This window comes from Hyla sarda, chromosome 5 (assembly GCF_029499605.1).
Source record: "Hyla sarda isolate aHylSar1 chromosome 5, aHylSar1.hap1, whole genome shotgun sequence".
NCBI lineage: Eukaryota > Metazoa > Chordata > Amphibia > Anura > Hylidae > Hyla > Hyla sarda.
The window spans coordinates 379,550,523-379,567,000 of NC_079193.1; positions in this window are offsets into that span (position 1 = coordinate 379,550,523).

The following is a 16,478-nucleotide window of genomic DNA, read 5'->3' on the forward strand; positions in this document are numbered from 1 at the left end:
AATGGTTTTTGGGGGGCATGTCACTTTTAGGAAGCCCCTATGGTGCCAGAACAGCAAAAAAAAAAAAACACATGGCATACCATTTTGGAAACTAGACCCCTCGGGGAACATAACAAGGGGTAAAGTGAACCTTAATACCCCACAGGTGATTCACGACTTTTGCATATGTAAAAAAAAAAAAAAAAAAAAATAATTTACCTAAAGTGCTTGGTTTCCCAAAAATGTTACATTTTTAAAAAGGGTAATAGCAGAAAATACCCCCCAAAATTTGAAGCCCAATTTCTCCCGATTCAGAAAACACCCCATATGGGGGTGAAAAGTGCTCTGCTGGCGCACTACAGGTCTCAGAAGAGAAGGAGTCACATTTGGCTTTTTGAAAGCAAATTTTGCTCTTGGGGCATGCCGCATTTAGGAAGCCCCTATGGTGCCAGAACAGCAAAAAAAAAAAAAAAAAACACATGGCATACCATTTTGGAAACTAGACCCAGCGGGGAAAGTAACAAGGGGTAAAGTGAACATTTATACCCACAGGTGTTTCACGACTTTTGCATATGTAAAAAAAATAATAATTTTTACCTAAAATGCTTGGTTTCCCAAATATTTTAAATTTTTAAAAAGGATAATAGCAGAAAATACCCCCAAAAATTTGTAACACAATTTCTCCCGAGTACGGCGATACCCCATATGTGACCCTAAACTGTTGCCTTGAAATACGACAGGGCTCCAAAGTGAGAGCGCCATGCGCATTTGAGGCCTAAATTAGGGACTTGCATAGGGGTGGACATAGGGGTATTCTATGCCAGTGATTCCCAAACAGGGTGCCTCCAGCTGTTGTAAAACTCCCAGCATGCCTGGACAGTCAGTGGCTATCTGGCAATACTGGGAGTAGTTGTTTTGCAACAGCTGGAGGCTCCGTTCTGGAAACAGTGGCATACCAGACGTTTTTCATTTTTATTGGGGAGGGGAGGGGGCTGTGTAGGGGTATGTGTATATGTAGTGTTTTTTACTTTTTATTTTATTTTGTGTTAGTGTAGTGTAGTGTTTTTAGGGTACAGTCGCACGGGCGGGGGTTCACAGTAGTTTCTCGCTGGCAGTTTGAGCTGCGGCAGAAAATTTACTGCAGCTCAAACTTGCAGCCGGATACTTACTGTAAACCTCCGCCCATGTGAGTGTACCCTGTACGTTCACATTGGGGGGGAGAAACATCCAGCTGTTGCAAAACTACAACTCCCAGCATGTATGGTCTATCAGTGCATGCTGGGAGTTGTAGTTTTGCAACAGCTGGAGGCACACTGGTTGTGAAACACCGAGTTTGGTAACAAACTCAGTGTTTTGCAACCAGTGTGCCTTCAGCTGTTAAAAAACTACAACTCTCAGCAGTCACCGACAGCCAACGGGCATGCTGGGAGTTGTAGTTATGCAACCAGCAGATGCACCACTACAACTCCCAGCATGCACTTTAGCTGATTGTGCAAGCTGGGAGCTGTAGTTATACAACAGCTGAAGGTACACTTTTCCATAGAAAAAATGTGCCTCCAGCTGTGGCAAAACTATAAGTCCCAGCATGCCCATAAGGGAATGCTGGGAGTTGTGGTGGTCTGCCTCCTGCTGTTGCATAACTACAGCTCCCAGCATGCCCTTTTTGCATGCTGGGAGCTGTTGCTAAGCAACAGCAGGAGGCTGTCACTCACCCAACTGCTGATCCACGCTGCAGGTCAGTCCCTCGCTGCCGCTCCTGAGGCCCCCGATCCCAACAGGGACGCCGGGAATCGGGGTCCCCAGCTGCCGGGGTCCTCTTCCCGCACCCGATCACGTCCTCCGGAAGAGGGGCGGATCAGGTTGCGGGAGTGACACCCGCAGCAGTTGCCCTGATTGGTCGGCCGGTAAATCGGCCAACGAATCAGGGCGATCGTGAGGTGCCACCTCACCCCTGCTGGCTATGGCTGTTCGGGGCCGTCAGAGACTGCCCCGATCAGCCAGTAATTCTGGGTCACCGGGTCACGGGAGACCCGATTGACCCGGAATCCGCCGCAGAACGCTGGGCTGAATTGTTCATCATGACCCCCCTGGCTGATATGCCGCGATGCCTGCTGATCGATATCAGCAGGTATCGGGCACCGGCTTTGCTCCAGTTGGCTGCAGGGGGCCGGGAATGGACAGGACGTACTCCTACGTCCTCGGTCCTTAAGGACTCGGAAATGGGGGCGTAGGAGTACGTCCATTGTCCTTAAGGGGTTAAAGGGGTATTCCAGTGAAAAAACTTTCTTCATATAAACTGGCTCCAGAAAGTTAAACATATTTGTAAATTATTTCTATTAAAAAAAATCGTAATCCTTCCACTACTTATTAGCTGCTGAAGTTGAGTTTTTCTTTTTCTGTCTGACCACGGTGCTCTCTGCTGACACCTCTGTCTCTCTCAGGAACTCTCCGGAGCAGAATAGGTTTGCTAAGGGGTTTTGCTCCTACTCTGGACAGTTCCTGACATGGACCAGAGGTGTCAGAGGAGAGCACTGTGGTCATACAGAAAAGAGCAACTCAACTTCAGCAGCTGATAAGTACTGGAAGGATTGAGATTTTTTTCATTTACAAATCTGTTTAACTTTCTGGAACCAGTTGATATGAAAAACATTGTTTTTCACTGGAATACCCCTTCGAGAACATAAATTGCAGTCACTACAACAGCGTCTTATCTATACCAGTGTTCCTCAACCTGTGTTGCTCCAGCTGTTGCAGAACTACAACTCCCAGCATGCCCTGACAGCCGAAGGCTGTCAGGGCATGCTGGGAGTTGTAGTTTTGCAACAGCTTGGGCGACACAGGTTGAGGAACATTCATTTAGAGCTGTATTCATTACTTTATGCCCCTCCAGCTGTTGCTAGTTGTAGATCGGGGACGGAGTTGTAGTTGTTGGTCGGGGATCATGAGACATTCATAATTATACATCCCCTTCAACTAAACATAAAGTAACAAGAAATAGACATGATGTGTACACAGTAGTTGTGTTCACAATGCCATTAAAACAATAAACGCCATGCAAGTTCGACCCCCCAGGATCTACTCTTTCCCGGGGTCCCCATGAGTTGTCAATCCACTCCTGCCCCCCGCAGATAGAGTAGTGTTGAGCGGCATAGGCCATATTCGAATTCGCAAATATTCGCAAATATATGGACGAATATTCGTCATATATTCGCTAAATTCGCATATTCGTAATATTCTCATTTTATTTTCGCATATGCGAAAATTCACGTATGTGAAAATTAGCATATGCGAAAATTAGCATATTCAAAAATTAGCATATGTGAAAATTCGCGCGCCAGTCTCACACAGTAGTATTAGAGCCTTCTTTATACCACACAAGCTGGAAGCAGAGAGGGATGATCACTGTGATGTGTACTGGGGAAAAAAACGAATATTCGGAATTATGAATATATAGTGCTAGATTCGCGAATATTTGCAAATATGCGATATTCGCGAATAAAATTTGCATTGCGAATATTCGTGAGCAACACTAGGATAGAGTTGCCACCTAGACGATATTTTACCGACATAGCCAGTATTTTAGCAACCCTGCTGCTGGAAGTTGTAGTTTTTAGTTTTGCAACAGCTGGAGGCGCTCTGGGTGGGAAACACTGGTATAGGTTATGGTGTAACATTCCGGGAGTTGGAGGATTGGTTGGATATGGCCGGTATTTATCCAACCAATCCTCCAACTCCCGGAATGTTGCACATTAACGTATACCAGTGTTTCCCATCCAGAGTGCCTCCAGCTGTTGCTAAACTACAACTCCCAGCATGCCCAGACAGCCGCTGGCTGTCGGGGCATACAGGGAGTTGTAGTTTTGCAACAGCTGGAGGCACCCCTGGTTGGGAAACATTGACCTATACTATATACTACTATAGAGTCCAACATGCTGGGAGTTGTAGTTTTGCAACAGCTGGAGGCACCCCTGGTTGAGAAACACTGACCTATACTATATACTACTATATAGTCCAACATCCTGGGAGTTGTAGTTTTGCAACAGCTGGAGGCACCCCTGGTTGAGAAACACTAATCTATATTCTACTATATAGTCTAACATCCTGGGAGTTGTAGTTTGGAGCAGCTGCTAAGCCACAGGCTGTATCAGGGCATGCTGGGAGTTGTAGTTAGTAACTAACTGCAACTCCAGAAATAAATAAATAAATAAAGCGATAAAAAAGTCATATCAAAACTAAAATGGTTCTGTTAAAGGGGTACACAGCTGCAAAAAAATAAAATTAATCAACTGGTGCCAGAAAGTTAAACAGATTTGTAAGTTACTTCCATTTAAAAATCTTAATCCTTCCAGTAATTATCAGCTGCTGTATGCTCCAGACAAAGTTGTGTAGTTCTTTCCAGTCTGACCACAGCGCTCTCTGCTGACATCCCTGTCTGTCTCAGGAACTGTCCAGAGTAATAGCAAATCCACATAGCAAACCTCTCCTGCTCTGGAAAGTTCCTGACATGGACAGAAGTGTCAGCAGAGAGCACTGTGGTCAGACCAGAAAGATCTACACATTTTTCTGTAGTATACAGCAGCTGATAAGTACTTCAAGGATTAAGATCTTTAAATAGAAGTAATTTAGAAATTTGTTTAACTTTCTGACACCAGTTGATTTAAAAAGAAAAATGTGGTAGCGGGGTGTGATGAGGGCAGATGTTGTTACCCTAGGGGCAGATGGCATTAACCTCTTGTATTTGTGACGCCAGGGTGTGGTTTAGCCTATAACCACCCGAAGGTATACCGCTGGATCCTGGGCTGGGTACAGGGCGAATAAAGACTGTGATGCCAAGTTACGGACAGCGGTAGCTTTACAGAGGGTAGACAGATGGTAAAGTCTATACAGTTCAGCCAGGGCCCAAGGAGGTGACCAGTGATGCAGAGACCTTAAGGGTTTGCTGGGACTTGTAGTAGGACTGGACAATTGAATGCAGACCACGCTGACTTGACAGATGACAGGGACTGACTTGACTCATAAAGCTGTGACTTTACTTGACTTGATGGCGGCTGCAGGACTGGACTTTGAGGTCTCCAACACTCTGGACACACACACTAGACAAGACTGCACTGGACCTCAGCAGAAGAGAGAGAAGCTCCACCCAGGACTTATATGGGGGAGACTAGCAGGGAGCCTATAGGTCACTCTGGATCACCTGATCACTGGTACCTCCTGGGTAACAATCACATGACATATCACATGGTATAACTCTTAAAGCAACATTACATTTTAGAACAATTTACATGATAAAACATATTTACAATGGGGAAACAAGTGCAGGGGCCTTGGGGACACTAAACGAGGCTACCTGACAGGACAGCAGGAGCACGGGCTAACACCTCCCACAAAATGTTTACCAGCGGAGTACCCCTTTAAAAACTACAGAAAGGGGCACAAAAAATGAGCCCTCAAATAGACCTGTATAAGGAGAAATAAAAAAAGTTATAGGCGTCAGAATAGGATAAAATTTCCCCCACATATGTGTATCCTGTGATGTCACGCATATATAATTAATTATGCAAATTAGGATGGGCAGGTTTTTTTTTTTTTTTTTTTTCATGAAAGGTGGAAACACTATATGACAGGAGTAGAAGAGATTTTATCTCAGGCTCCGGGTTTATTATATTTAGGCCAAAATTGTCAATAATCACATCGCCCCGGCCGTAAAAGCCTCTAATAACCCATTTATACATATCCTGCAAATACCGCATGGAACCCTCAGGCAAGACAAAGTGGCCACTGCGGCTTTAACTGCGCGTTTCGTTTGCCTCATCTAAGCGCATTTCGAAGAATATCGCCTAATTCTGTGAAAACAAAGCATTATTTATCTGTCCTAATATTTTTCTCCTCTGCAGTTCAGACGCTAGTTGACTCTTCCGGAGGCATAAAAACGTGGCACAGGAGGCTTGTAGCGCCGCCGCGATGTCTCTCCAGCAGCCGTGCCTCAATATGCGCAGGTTTACGGCCCAGTTGAGATCCATCAGTTTCGGATGATATTGGCGCTGCATCGTCTGTTGATGTTATGGCGCCATAACGCGGCCTTGTCTCTTCCTCGCCTCCCGGGACCGGAGATCTCTAAATGATAGCGGCCGGCCGCCACCTTACATATCTCTTTGTTTAATAGGATCATTTACAGGTCCGGGTCTATTTTTCCTGCGCGTAATGAAAACGCCGGGGTCCTGCGCCATTTACAGTTATGACCGTTTTTTACTTAGTGCCTGATTATCTCGCTGTTATTGCCGTCATTACAATCTTGGAATAAAGGCAAAAAAATAAATAAATAAATTCCGTTTTTCCATCTGCCAGTTTATTGGTTTCTTTTATATTCAAGGTTTTTTTTTCCCGCAGCAGAAAATAAATAAATAAGTAAAGTTCAGGCGGCGAAAACACGAACATGTTCAACAGAGACGAACGGGTTTTAATAGACAGAGATTTGGGCTGCAGATTCTTCTAATCTTTTATTTGCAGATCAGCAGATTCCGGTAATGAGAATGACCCCCGGGGTCGTTCTCATTAGATCAAACAATCTCCCCAATGTCTCTATGGGTGAGTGAAGAGCGAAGCCGAACCATGGCTGAAAGGTGTTAAAAGAGAGGGTTAGAAAAAACCATGGCTGCATCCATCCAGAAACAGTGCCACCCCTGTCCATAGATTGTGTTTGGTATTGCAGCTCAGTTATGTACATCCCCTTGGTTGTGGCTGTTATTTAAGGGGTACTCCGGTGCTCTGAACATTTCTGAACATTTTGTTAAGAACGATCGGAGCCTGAGGTTGTGACATCACGCCCCCTCCATTCATGTCTATGGGAGAAGCGTCAAGCCCCCTCCATTCATGTCTATGGGAGAAGCGTCACGCCCCCTCCGTTCATGTCTATGGGAGAAGCGTCAAGCCCCCTCCATTCATGTCTATGGGAGAAGCGTCACGCCACCTCCATTCATATCTATGGGAGAAGCGTCACGCCACCTCCATTCATGTCTATGGGAGAAGTGTCACACCACCTCCATTCATGTCTATGGGAGAAGCGTCACGCCCCCTCCATTCATGTCTATGGGAGAAGCGTCAGACCACCTCCATTCATGTCTATGGGAGAAGCGTCACACCACCTCCATTCATGTCTATGGGAGAAGCGTCACGCCACCTCCATTCATGTCTATGGGAGAAGCGTCACGCCCCCTCCATTCATGTCTATGGGAGAAGCGTCACGCCCCCTCCATTCATGTCTATGGGAGAAGCGTCACGCCCCCTCCATTCATGTCGATGGGAGAAGCGTCACGCCACCTCCATTCATGTCTATGGGAGAAGCGTCACGCCACCTCCATTCATGTCTATGGGAGAAGCGTCACGCCCCCTCCATTCATGTCTATGGGAGAAGCGTCACACCACCTCCATTCATGTCTATGGGAGAAGCGTCACACCACCTCCATTCATGTCTATGGGAAAAGCGTCACACCACCTCCATTCATGTCTATGGGAGAAGTGTCACACCACCTCCATTCATGTCTATGGGAGAAATGTCACGCCCCCTCCATTCATGTCTATGGGAGAAGTGTCACGCCCCCTCCATTCATGTCTATGGGAGAAGTGTCACGCCACATCCATTCATGTCTATGGGAGAAGCGTCACGCCCCCTCCATTCATGTCTATGGGAGAATCGTCACGCCCCCTCCATTCATGTCTATGGGAGAAGTGTCACGCCACATCCATTCATGTCTATGGGAGAAGCGTCACGCCCCCTCCATTCATGTCTATGGGAGAAGCGTCACGCCCCCTCCATTCATGTCTATGGGAGAAGCGTCACACCACCTCCATTCATGTCTATGGGAGAAGCGTCACGCCCCCTCCATTCATGTCTATGGGAGAATCGTCACGCCCCCTCCATTCATGTCTATGGGAGAAGTGTCACGCCACATCCATTCATGTCTATGGGAGAAGCGTCACGCCCCCTCCATTCATGTCTATGGGAGAATCGTCACACCCCCTCCATTCATGTCTATGGGAGAAGCGTCACACCCCCTCCATTCATGTCTATGGGAGAAGCGTCACACCACCTCCATTCATGTCCATGGGAGAAGCGTCACACCACCTCCATTCATGTCCATGGGAGAAGCGTCATGCCCCCTCCATTCATGTCTATGGGAGAAGCGTCACGCCACCTCCATTCATGTCTATGGGAGAAGCGTCACGCCCCCTCCATTCATGTCTATGGGAGAAGCGTCACACCACCTCCATTCATGTCTATGGGAGAAGCGTCACACCACCTCCATTCATGTCCATGGGAGAAGCGTCATGCCCCCTCCATTCATGTTGATGGGAGAAGCGTCACACCACATCCATTCATGTCTATGGGAGAAGCGTCACACCACCTCCATTCATGTCCATGGGAGAAGCGTCATGCCCCCTCCATTCATGTTGATGGGAGAAGCGTCACACCACATCCATTCATGTCTATGGGAGAAGCGTCACGCCCCCTCCATTCATGTCAATGTGACATCCCAAGGGGGCAGGGTCTTGACATCACGTGACATTCATGTCTATGGGAGGGAGCATGTCACTATATTTAGAACGCTGGGTTTCCGTGGTGCATATCTTTATATCTATATATCTGTATATCTATATATCTGTATGTCTGTATGTCTATATATCTGTATATCTATATATCTGTATGTCTATATATCTGTATATCTATATATCTTTATATCTATATATCTGTATATTTGTATATCTATATATCTGTATATCTTTATATCTATATATCTGTATATCTTTATATCTATATATTTGTATATCTATATATTTGTATATCTATATATCTTTATATCTATATATCTATATATCTATATATCTTTATATCTATATATCTGTATATCTATATATCTTTATATCTGTATATCTGTATATCTATATATCTGTATATCTTTATATCTATATAGCTATATATCTGTATATCTATATATCTGTATGTCTATATATTTTATATATATATATCTTTATATCTATATATCTGTATATCTATATATCTTTATATTTATATATCTGTATATCTGTATATCTGTATATCTGTATATCTGTATATCTATATATCTGTATATCTATATATCTGTATATCTGTATATCTATATATCTGTATATCTTTATATCTATATATCAGTATATCTGTATATATATATATATATTTATTTATTTATTTGTATATCTTTATCTTTATATCTATGTATCTGTATATCTTTATATCTATATATTGGTATATCTATATATCTGTATAGAGAAGAAAAAATCTAAGAAAAAATCTTGTCCACAGCACCAAAGTTCATGAAAAAATGTGTGTTTTATTCCATAAAAGGTGTCAATACAACAGCGACGTTTCAGTCAGCTCAACCTGACCTTTCTCAAGCAGGTCAGGTTGAGCTGACTGAAACGTCGCTGTTGTATTGACACCTTTTATGGAATAAAACACACATTTTTTCATGAACTTTGGTGCTGTGGACAAGATTTTTTCTTCTGTTTGCAAGATGATCCCCTAACCAAGGATCCAGGAGCTGCGTGCAGCCCCCTACGATATTTTTTCTTTCATTGGCTGTGCTGTTCTTCTTCTACTACTATATATCTGTTTATCTTTATATCTATATATTTGTATATCTATATATCTGTATATCTATATATCTGTTTATCTATATATCTGTATATCTATATATCTGTATATCTTTATATCTATATATTTGTATATCTTTATCTTTATATCTATATATCTGTATATCTTTATATCTATATATTTGCATATCTATATATCTGTATATCTTTATCTGTATATCTATATATCTGTATATCTTTATATCTATATATTTGTATATCTTTATCTTTATATCTATATATCTGTATTTCTTTATATCTATATATCTGTATATCTTTATCTTTATATCTATATATCTGTATATCTTTATCTTTATATCTATATATCTGTATATCTTTATATCTGTATTTCTATATATCTGTATATCTTTTTATCTATATATCTTTATATCTATATATCTGTATATATTTTTGTCTATATATCTGTATATCTGTATATCTATATATCTGTATATCTTTATATCTATATATCTGTATATCTTTATATCTATATATCTTTTTATCTGTATATCTTTTTATCTACACCGCAGTTTCTCCCACTGAGACTCTGGCGACGAATATGAAGAAAGGAAATGAATTTCTTCTTCTCCAGAACGATTCTCGGCAGGTTAGACGTAATGAATTCTGGTGCAGGACACAATTATGTCCTAACAGAGATTGGATGACCCTCCGCCCGCCGCCCCCCTCCATAATGTCAGGTTATTCTATGATACAAGGCTCCCTGACCTTTCAGAATCGCTTATCCTTCAGCGAGATGTTCCCAGGTAAATGTCTTCTCGCCGCTCACAAGACAATAATATGCAAATCACATTATTTTTATTGTCTAAAGTACCTGAGATAATGATTCCGAATCCGAGGATATGAGAGGATCCGAAAACAGAGCAAAAGGAATGAGAGAAACCACTCCCAGAAACAACAGAAGCCACATAATACCAAGCATTCGGAAAGTTTTCATACCCCTTTTTTCCACATTTTCTTGCCCCTTGTGTTTCCCATCATTCTGCCCTTAATCCTCCATAATGACAAAGTGATAACAGAATGTTAGAGATCTTTACTAATTTATTTAAAATGAAAAACTGAGATCTTGCAGTGAAATAAGTATTCATACCCTTTGGTCAGAACTTACCTGAAGCCCCTTTGTCAGTGATCCCGGCCTCCAGTCTTCTCAGGGATGAGGCAACAAAGTTTACACACCTGGATTTGGGGATTTTCCTCCAGTCTTCTCTACAGATCATCTCAACTCTGACAGGTTGGAAGACACTGGCCGTGTGCTTCACTGTAGAGATTGTATTGGGCAGGTGATGGGCAGTGTCTGGTTTCCCCCAGACATGATGCTGCCCCCACCATGATCACTGTAGGGATGGTATTGGGCAGGTGATGGGCAGTGCCTGGTTTCCTCCAGACATGATGCTGCCCCCACCATGATCACTGTAGGGATGGTATTGAGCAGGTGATGGGCAGTGCCTGGTTTCCTCTATACATGATATTGCCCCCACCATGATCACTGTAGGGATGGTATTGGGCAGGTGATGGGCAGTGCCTGGTTTCCCCCAGACATGATGCTGCCCCCACCATGATCACTGTAGGGATGGTATTGGGCAGGTGATGGGCAGGGCCTGGTTTCCTCCAGACATGATGCTGTCCCCACCATGATCACTGTAGGGATGGTATTGGGCAGGTGATGGGCAGTACCTGGTTTCCTCCAGACATGATGCTGCACCCACCATGATCACTATAGGGATGGTATTGGGCTGGTGATGGGCAGTGCCTGGTTTCCCCCAGACATGATGTACCCCCACCATGATCACTGTAGGGATGGTATTGGGCAGGTGATGGGCAGTGCCTGGTTTTCCCCAGACATGATTCAGCCCCCACCATTATCACTGTAGAGATGGTATTGGGCAGGTGATGGGCAGTGCCTGGTGTCCTCCAGACATGATGCTGCCCCCACCATGATCACTGTAGGGATGGTATTGGGCAGGTGATGGGCAGTACCTGGTTTCCTCCAGACATGATGCTGCCCCCACCATGATCACTGTAGAGATTGTATTGGGCAGGTGATGGGCAGTGTCTGGTTTCCTCCAGACATAATGCTGCCCCCACCATGATCACTGTAGGGATGGTATTGGGCAGGTGATGGGCAGTGCCTGGTTTCCTCTATACATGATATTGCCCCCACCATGATCACTGTAGGGATGGTATTGGGCAGGTGATGGGCAGTGCCTGGTTTCCCCCAGACATGATGCTGCCCCCACCATGATCACTGTAGGGATGGTATTGGGCAGGTGATGGGCAGTACCTGGTTTCCTCCAGACATAATGCTGCCCCCACCATGATCACTGTAGGGATGGCATTGGGCAGGTGATGGGCAATGCCTGGTTTCCTCCAGACATGATGCTGCCCCCACCATGATCACTGTATGGATGGTATTGGGCAGGTGATGGGTAGTGCCTGGTTTCCCCCAGACATGATGCTGCCCCCACCATGATCACTGTAGGGATGGTATTGGACAGGTGATGGGCAGTGCCTGGTTTCCCCCAGACATGATGCTGCCCCCACCATGATCACTGTAGGGATGGTATTGGGCAGGTGATGGGCAGTACCTGGTTTCCCCCAGACATGATGCTGCCCCCACCATGATCACTGTAGGGATGTTATTGGGCAGGTGATGGGCAGTACCTGGTTTCCCCCAGACATGATGCTGCCCCACCATGATCACTGTAGGGATGGTATTGGGCAGGTGATGGGCAGTACCTGGTTTCCCCCAGACATGATGCTGCCCCCACCATGATGACTGTAGGGATGGTATTGGGCAGGTGATGGGCAGTACCTGGTTTCCTCCAGACATGATGATGCCCCCACCATGATGACTGTAGGGATGGTATTGGGCAGGTGATGGGCAGTGCCTGGTTTCCCCCAGACATGATGCTGCCCCCACCATGATCACTGTAGGGATGGTATTGGGCAGGTGATGGGCAGTACCTGGTTTCCCCCAGACATGATGCTGCCCCCACCATGATCACTGTAGGGATGTTATTGGGCAGGTGATGGGCAGTACCTGGTTTCCCCCAGACATGATGCTGCCCCACCATGATCACTGTAGGGATGGTATTGGGCAGGTGATGGGCAGTACCTGGTTTCCCCCAGACATGATGCTGCCCCCACCATGATCACTGTAGGGATGGTATTGGGCAGGTGATGGGCAGTGCCTGGTTTCCTCCAGACATGATGCTGCCCCCACCATGATCACTGTAGGGATGGTATTGGGCAGGTGATGGGCAGTGCCTGGTTTCCTCTAGACATGATGCTGCCCCCACCATGATCACTGTAGGGATGGTATTGGGCAGGTGATGGGCAGTACCTGGTTTCCTCTATACATGATGCTGCCCCCACCATGATCACTGTAGGGATGGTATTGGGCAGGTGATGGGCAGTGCCTGGTTTCCTCCAGACATGATGCTGCCCCCACCATGATCACTGTAGGGATGGTATTGGGCAGGTGATGGGCAGTGCCTGGTTTCCTCCAGACATGATGCTGCCCCCACCATGATCACTGTAGGGATGGTATTGGGCAGGTGATGGGCAGTACCTGGTTTCCTCCAGACATGATGCTGCCCCCACCATGATCACTGTAGGGATGGTATTTGGCAGGTGATGGGCAGTGCCTGGTTTTCTCCAGACCTGATGCTGCCCCCACCATGATCATTGTAGGGATGGTATTGGGCAGGTGATGGGCAGTGCCTGGTTTCCTCCAGACATGATGCTGCCCCCACCATGATCACTGTAGGGATGGTATTGGGCGGGTGATGGGCAGTACCTGGTTTCCCCCAGACATGATGCTGCCCCCACCATGATCACTGTAGGGATGGGATTGGGCAGGTGATGGGCAGTACCTGGTTTCCCCCAGACATGATGCTGAACCCCCCATGATCACTGTAGGGATGGTATTGGGCAGGTGATGGGCAGTACCTGGTTTCCTTCAGACATGATGCTGCCCCCACCATGATCACTATAGGGATGGTATTGGGCAGGTGATGGGCAGTGCCTGGTTTCCTCCAAACATGATGCTGAACCCCCCATGATCACTGTAGGGATGGTATTGGGCAGGTGATGGGCAGTGTCTGGTTTTCTCCAGACCTGATGCTGCCCCCACCATGATCATTGTAGGGATGGTATTGGGCAGGTGATGGGCAGTGCCTGGTTTCCTCCAAACATGATGCTTATAATTGAGACCAGAGAATATTGTTCCTTACAGTCTGATTCTTTAGATCCTTCTCTGTAATCTCCAGTAGAGATGTCGCGAATTGTTCGCCGGCGAACAGTTACCGGCGAATTTCGCATGTTCGCGTTCGCATCGCCGGGCAAAAATATGTGAAGTTCGATCCGCCCCCTATACTTTAACATTGCAGTAAACTTTGACCCTGTGAGTCAGAGTCAGCCAATCAGCATCAGTCTCTCCCTTCCAGACCCTCCTACCTCTTGCACGGACGCCATTTTACCCTCATTCAGCATGCTGCAGGCTTAGGAAGTGGAGGGTCAGAGAAGCTGCTCCTGCTGTATAGGGAAAGCGATAGCTAGGTTGCTGCTAGGTGGTGTATTCAGGGTCGAGTTTACTCCTAAAGCACTAGTGTAACATCTGCTTTAAGGACAGCACCCAAAAAAGCCCTTTTTAGGGCTGGAAGATATCAGTCCTGGTTGGGAGGGAACTGCTGGTTAAAAGGGGTACTCCAGAATCAAACTTAAGTTCCTTCAAGCAACTATCTACTACAGTATTCAAAGGGCTGAAAGATATCAGTCCGTTAGTCTTGCAACAGCTGGAGGCACCCTGGTTGGGAGGGAACCGCTGGTTAAAAGGGGTACTCCAGAATCAAACTTAGGTAATAATAATAATTTTATTTATATAGCGCCTACAGATACCGCAGTGCTTGAAGTTCCTTCAAGCAACTAATTACTACAGCATTCAAAGGGCTGAAATATATCAGTCCGTGTGTTTTGCAACAGCTGGAGGCACTCTGGTTGGGGACCACTGCATAAAAGGGGAACACCGCTGGCAAGTTTTTTTGCTCATTGTCACACTAGTGCAAATCACATTAGGTGTGACAGTTGTGCAAGTTAAAAAAAAATACCTTTTTTGGCTGTTAAATAAAATTAGTCGTCACTGTCAGTTCACGTCACAGTTGCCATTTTTCCTGGCTGCAGGGCAAATTGTGTCACCCTAGTGCAAATCACATTAGGTGTAACACTTGTGTAAATTTAACCCAAAAAATTACAGGCAGAGGAAGGCCACCCCGCAGGGGCCGTCGTGGTGCTGGGATTCCCTTTGGCCCTAGAATGGCCAGTGTTCAGAGGCCACGTACCCTGAACCCCCAAAGTTCTGAGGACTTAGTTGACTGGCTATCACAAGACACTCAATCTACTACTAAAGCTTCCGCTCAGAACCTTGACGCACCGTCCTTCTCCTCCTCTAGCTTAGCTTCGGGCACCTCTCAAGTTACCACTCGCCCGCCTGCCGCCACCACCAACTCTAGCACCGCAGCAGCTTTACTTGATCCGTCAGAGGAGTTATTTACACATCAGTTTGAAGACATAATTGATGCGCAACCATTATTGGCAGAGGATGTAGTTAACAGGGATATGTCTGTCAGGCAGCATTACACACATGGACGTACGGTGTGATGATGATGTTGTACCCGCTGCTGCTTCCTTTATTGAGGTGTCAGATAGCGGTGAAGGTGTTGATGATGACGATGTGTCCATGGATGCCACGTGGGTGCCCGCTTGAAGAGAAGAAGAGGGGGAAAGTTCAGATGGGGAGACAGAGAGGAGGAGGAGACGAGTTGGAAGCAGAGGGAGGTCGTCGCAAGGAGCCATCCTCCTCCTGGTCCAGCATCTTCAGCCAGGTCAACCACTGCTGCCCTCCTTGCCCCCTCTCAACCATCCGCCTCTCCGTCTCTCGCCTTGAACAGTTCCTGCTCATCTGCCCGCAGTCAGGTGTCTGTCAAGGAGATGTTTGAGCGCAAGAAGCCAATGTCTCAAAGTCACCCACTAGCCCGGCATCTGACAGCTGGCTTGTCGGAACTGCTAGCCCGCCAGCTTTTACCATACAAGCTGGTGGAGTCTGAGGCCTTTAAAAAATGTGTAGCCATTTGGACACTACAGTGGAAGGTACCCGGGCGAAATTTTTTTGCACAAAAGGCAATCCCCAACCTTTACTCCATTGTGCAAAAGGAAATTATGGCATGTCTGGCACACAGTGTAGGGGCAAGGGTCCATCTAACCACTGATACCTGGTCTGCAAAGCATGGTCAGGGCAGGTATATCCCCTACACTGCGCATTGGGTAAACCTGGTGACGGCTGCCAAGCCTGGAATGCGTGGCTCTGCAGAGGAGTTGGTGACACCGCCACGACTTGCAGGCAGGCCTGCTGCCACCTCCTCTACTCCTCCTACTCCATCCTCTTCCATAACCTCCTCAGCGGAGTCCTCTTCCACTGCTGCGTCTTGCTCCACATCACCGGCACCCCCCAGCTCCCCAGGTGCTATTCCACATCCCGGATACGGCAGTGTCACGCCATCTTGGGGTTGACTTGCCTCAAAGCGGAGAGTCACACCGCACCAGCGCTCCTGTCAGCCCTGAACGCACAGGTGGACCAGTGGCTGACTCCGCACCAACTGGAGATCGGCAAGGTGGTTTGTGACAACAGAACAAATTTGTTGGCGGCATTGAGGTTGGGCAAGTTGACACATGTGCCGTGCATGGCACATGTGTGTAATCAGATTGTACAACGCTTTGTGCTCAAGTACCCAGGCTTACAGGATGTCCTGAAGTAGTCC